Source organism: Bos grunniens, chromosome 24 (assembly GCF_055505025.1).
Source record: "Bos grunniens cultivar Pamir isolate PY7600 chromosome 24, Bosgru_T2T1.0, whole genome shotgun sequence".
Taxonomy (NCBI): domain Eukaryota; kingdom Metazoa; phylum Chordata; class Mammalia; order Artiodactyla; family Bovidae; genus Bos; species Bos grunniens.
In genome coordinates this window covers 18,397,446-18,403,445 of record NC_141188.1, presented here as the reverse complement: position 1 = coordinate 18,403,445, position 6,000 = coordinate 18,397,446, and positions in this window count along the sequence as shown.

The window sequence follows — 6,000 nt, the reverse complement described above, 5'->3', positions numbered from 1 at the left end:
TATGCTCTAGATTTTTAGAGAAGACTAATATGCAAAGCAATGGCAAATGCTTAAGAGTTAAGAATAAGAATTGCTGAATTACATGGTAAAGACTAACCTTTATGTGAATTCTCATGAAAGAAATGTCAGTGAAAAATGGATCAATCTGTAAGATATCCTGAAGGTGATAGGTCTTACCTTATGTTTTGAATATTGTCTTGTATTTGAATTTATAGAAGAAAGAGAATAAATACCAGATGGAACTAAAATATGATATAAGTCATGAAGTCAGTATTAGATCTCACATATTTAAGGGGCACTAAAGAACTGAATTCAATTAAAGATACAATGTAGTAGGGAATAGTGATCTACTAAGATTTATTTTTAAAAAAAGCTGATGAAATTGTTATTTTATATAGATTAATCAAGGACAATGGTAATATACTTTGGTTTTTAGATTCCAGGGAAGCTGTGGAAATTTAAAACTTCATGTTCATGTAGTTCCAAGTGCAAATTGAAATGTGTATTTACTAAATAATGACTATATTGTCAACATGTATATCCTTTAAATCTATATAAATGTGACTAATGCAGTGAAAGTAAATTTAACAAATGACATACTATTCTAATTTTCTCAACTAACAGGTGTGGTTATTATCTCATACTGGGAAATGTATGATTCCTTTAAAATACTGCCAACTTACATTTCCATTTGTCTTTCAGTTATCAAATATTAAGAAAAGGCATATCAGATGCTTAACATATTGGTATTCCCTTTCCTTATTGATTATAATTTACTGAGTTCCTTAACCTAAATAACACCATTAAAATTGCTATATTTGTTTTCTTTTCTTCTTAAAGTGTTGGTAATTGATTAAGAATCCATTTTTTATGTTTGAATTTAAATGTATATATTCCCTAATGGCTCCAGGATCTTCTTATTCCATTTACTGAATAGAGTATCTGTTCTTTGTCAAAGAGCCTTTGTGGTATATTTTTTAAAGACCAGAAAATAAAGATGAACTTAGAATTTAGCCAAGAGTGGCATATTTCAAAGCCAATTGAGCTGTTTGACATGCCTCACACTTTGGATTTTCATCACTTACAACGTGTCAACTCGCTAAGCATATGTTTTATTCTCCAAAAAGCACTAAATATTGAAAAAAAAAGATTCAGTGAGATAAAATAAGTAGGATATCAATGATATAACAGCTCAAATTTTCTAAAAATAGATTTATCACATACAAATAAGAAAAACATCAACTGGTTTCCTAACTTTGCTCCTCACCCCGAATGCACAGCTCTCTACTCCCATAAATTATTTCTGCAATAATGATAAACTTTTCTTTTTCAGGAAATGGACAATGCAGGTGAATATGCACTTGATAGTGGAATATGTAGTAACCTGGATACTGAAATAAATATCTTAAATTGAAATTGTACTTTGATTTGTGACCTTTTCTTTCCAAGCTGCTTTGGCTAGAAAGGGTTAACTCAGTAGGATAACACTGCTCCAAACCCTAGCCATAGCAAAGAAAAGATGGTCTTCATAACTGTCCCTTGGTCACCTCCTAGAAAATAATCTTTGAGCCTGTGAAATATTCTGGCTAATAAGAACACTTTAACCAAGTTAATTAATTAGTTAACCAAGTAAGTTAATTCTGACAACATGCTATCTGGTAACTACTCACTGTTCCTCTAGAAGTGGAGACTGAATTCTGGAACAGACACCGGGGAGATGTATGCCCACAGGACTAGGAGTAAACCCCAGTGAAATCCCTGGACATCCAAGCATAGTTAGCGTCCCTGGTGGGCAATATTTCACATGTGTTATCACATTTTTCTGGGAGAATTAAGTGCATTCCCACTGGCAGGGGACACCTAGAGGCTTTCTCCTGGTTGCTGCTTGACTTTGCCCATCTACCTTTCCCTTTGCTGCTTTTCACCTGTGTCCTTTCATTGTCATAGACCATAATAATGAGTATAAGGTTTTTTTTAAATTGTGTGAGTCCTTAGAGAATTATCAAGTCTGAAAGTTTTCTTGGTGACCCTCAAAACACTTCTAATTCTCAGTGAATGCTTTCCTAATTTGGTCCTCAATGCATTTCCTCTGTTCTGAACTCTGAACACTTATCTTCAATGCCAAAGAATGTAACAGCTTTGCAGAACCCTTATTTGTATTGTTTATCATTGTTTCATATATTATTAATTTCTCAGTTAGATTAATTGCTTATTTTATCACAAAGGCTATGAATGCCATTTTTTTCTACCAAAAATGTGCAATGCTTTTGTAATACTCAGCACTAACTCGACACTCAATCAATGTTTTTATATTAATGATCAGCCAAGAAACTGATGAAATTAACAGTGAATTAGGAATATCTGTTAAAAATGTATCTAATTATGCTTGACTGTCTATCAGAAGCAATCCAAAAATATTCTAGATTACTGTTACTGGACTGCCTAAGCACTGATATAGCCTATTCTGCCCCACTGTGTCTTACACATGGTAAACACCAAATGTGTATGAAATGAATGTGTAAAAAGGAAACCTATTTGATTCTGTAAGAACATTGGTTGAATTTTCTATGAAAACCTAAGAAGGACAAACTTGTGGACATTCTTAGTGTGAGTCAAATATTTTAGGTTGAAGGATTGTTTCATGTATCTGAAATAACCCCAGTGGTTGTCTCAATCCTTAACATTTTGTGTGCTAATGTAACACACAATTAAGTCAATACATTACATGGAATAACAAAATTTCTGTACTATATTGGAAATACCTTTCAAGTATTTTTGACATTAAATAAAGGCTCTTTAATACCATATTTTTTTAACAAAGCTTTCATTTTGTTCTGCAAACTTGTGCAGGTCATAAAATTTTACTTAATATACCAGTAGAGAAAGGATGTAAAGAGGCAATAGTAGGTATTACCAGGCTAATATAGCTGGTAAAATGACAGATGATGAAGTTGAGAAGAGTAAACTTTTCTAAGTTAAATAATTATATAGATCATTGGTTTATTGTCTTAGGACATATTACTCAGAAACCAGAGGTAAGTGCAAAGTGATCTTTTCAGAAATGTCTTCCCAGGAGAAACAGGTGATTAAGGCAAGGACACAAGCAAAAAAGTCACATCAGAGTATGGTTTTAGGCAAAGTCCTATAAAACATGATTCAGCCCAGTCCACATGGGAGATTAGAGTGTGTGAGTTACACCTGAGAGTTCTTTTCTTTACAGGTAAGGAAGCTGAGCTTTCATGCCATCAAGTCATCTGTTAAGGGTTGTCCCCAGGGATTTAAACTCCCAAGCATCCCCTATTCTTTGTGAGCACAGGAAATCTGCTTCTTTCTTCTAGGGGAAATTCTTCTGAAAAGAGTCAGAGGTTCAGGTCATTCAAAACAAAATCAAACAAAAAGTCTAAGAGATCCAAGGAGATCCAAGTGGAACACTGTCAATAACCATAACTGGTTAATAAAAATATGTTGTTGTGCTATAAAATATAAACTGAATTATTTGAAATTATTTGGATTATTATGCCTTAAAGCATGTTATTTGAAAAACTGTTGAAAAACCATTTGAAAAAAATTTGCAACAAATATACCAGCTTTCTAACAAGTTGTCTCATTAGTTGTTAGGAGGCAGAGATCAGTGTAGATAAACCCGGTGGGAAACAGTAAATGGTGGAATGGAAGAGGAGCACCCAACCCGAACCAAGACGAAAATATAGTTAATCAACTGTCACTTGGAAGGTCTTTTGTCAGGAACATGTTTTCTTACAGGGCAAATATACAGGTCTAGAGTTTAACTCTGGGAAATGTAAATGCTTTCTTGAAGAAGGGAATTTGATCATCCAATACATTTGCATTTGTTCACTATTGTACAAAGTAAATAGAATTTAATTAAAAACTTGAATCATGTAAGTGTTAAATTTGAATAATCCAATGGGTATCTTAAGGAATATTTTATTTTGTTTTAGTCTCTGTTTTGTATGTTTTCCCTGGCAGAGTTTCCTCTCATATTGAGTTCTATAAGAACTTGGGAGAAATTTTTCTGTGACAATCCCAGGGTCGCCATGGTTATGGAAAATGATAATCTCTGTGTTCATTAAATTGTAATAATTAATTTAAAAATTACATTTAGGTATGTGCCACTTCTGTTTTCCAGAGGTGGTATGTATTCCTTCACCTTTTAGGTCTGGGAGGCCTTTGTGACTCAAACAAATGGAATCAATGAAAATAATGTTGTATGATTCCCAAGGTCAGGCCACCAAAACCTTGTAGCTTTTCTCTCCTCTTGAGTCCTGGTGCTGTCATGTGAAGAAGCTTGGGCCAGCTTTCTGGAGGATGAAACCATGGAGAACTGAGTCTTCTTAGGCCTGCAACACTGTAATTGAGTTGCCAGCATACTGCAGTCACAAGTGACCCCAGGAAATACCAACAAAAGAAAAACCCAGCTGAGCCCAGACCAAATTGTTGACCCACAGAAGTTTGACAAAATGAAATGATTGTTGTTTAAGTCATTTAGCTTGGGGATAATTTTTAAGGCAGCAAATAATAACCGATACACTGTGGCATCAGATCAGATCAGATCAGTCGCTCAGTCCTGTCTGACTCTCTGCGACCCCATGAATGGCAGCACGCCAGGCCTCCCTGTCCATCACCAACTCCCGGAGTTGACTCAGACTCATGTCCATCGAGTCAGCAATGCCATCCAGCCATCTCATCCTCTGTCGTCCCCTTCTCCTCCTGCCCCCAATCCCTCCCAGCATCAGAGTCTTTTCCAATGAGTCAACTCTTTGCATGAGGTGGCCAAAGTACTGGAGTTTCAGCTTTAGCATCATTCCTTCCAAAGAACACCCAGGGCTGATCTCCTTCAGAATGGACTGGTGAGATCTCTTTGCAGTCCAAGGGACTCTCAAGAGTCTTCTCCAACACCACAGTTCAAAAGCATCAATTCTTCGGCACTCAGCCTTCTTCACAGTCCAGCTCTGACATCCATACATGACCACAGGAAAAACCATAGCCTTGACTAGACAGACCTTTGTTGGCAAAGTAATGTCTGCTTTTGAATATGCTATCTAGGTTGGTCATAACTTTCCTTCCAAGGAGCAAGAGTCTTTTAATTTCATGGCTGCAGTCACCATCTGTAGTGATTTTGGAGCCCAGAAAAATAAAGTCTGACACTGTTTCCACTGTTTCCCCATCTATTTCCCATGAAGTGATGGGATCGGATGCCATGATCTTCGTTTTCTAAATGTTGAGCTTTAAGCCAACTTTTTCACTCTCCACTTTCACCTTCATCAAGAGGCTTTTTAGTTCCTCTTCATTTTCTGCCATAAGGGTGATGTCATCTGCATATCTGAGGTTATTGATATTTCTCCCAGCAGTCTTGATTCCAGCTTGTGTTTCTTCCAGTCCAGCGTTTCTCATGATGTACTCTGCATAGAAGTTAAATAAACAGGGTGACAATATACAGCCTTGATGAACTCCTTTTCCTATTTGGAACCAGTCTGTTGTTCCCTGTCCAGTTCTAACTGTTGCTTCCTGACCTGCATACAAATTTCTCAAGAGGCAGATCAGGTGGTCTGGTATTCCCATCTCTTTCAGAATTTTCCACAGTTTATTGTGATCCACACAGTCAAAGGCTTTGGTATAGTCCATAAAGCAGAAACAGATGTTTTTCTGGAACTCTCTTGCTTTTTCCATGATCCAGTGGATGTTGGCAATTTGATCTCTGTTTCCTCTGCCTTTTCTAAAACAGCTTGAACATCAGGAAGTTCACGGTTCACATATTGCTGAAGCCTGGCTTGGAGAATTTTGAGCATGACTTTACTAGCATGTGAGATGAGTGCAATTGTGCAGTAGTTTGAGCATTCTTTGGCATTGCCTTTCTTTGGGATTGGAATGAAAACTGACCTTTTCCAGTTCTGTGGCCACTGCTGAGTTTTCCAAATCTGCTGGCATATTGAGTGCAGCACTTTCACAGCATCATCTTTCAGGATTTGGAATAACTCAACT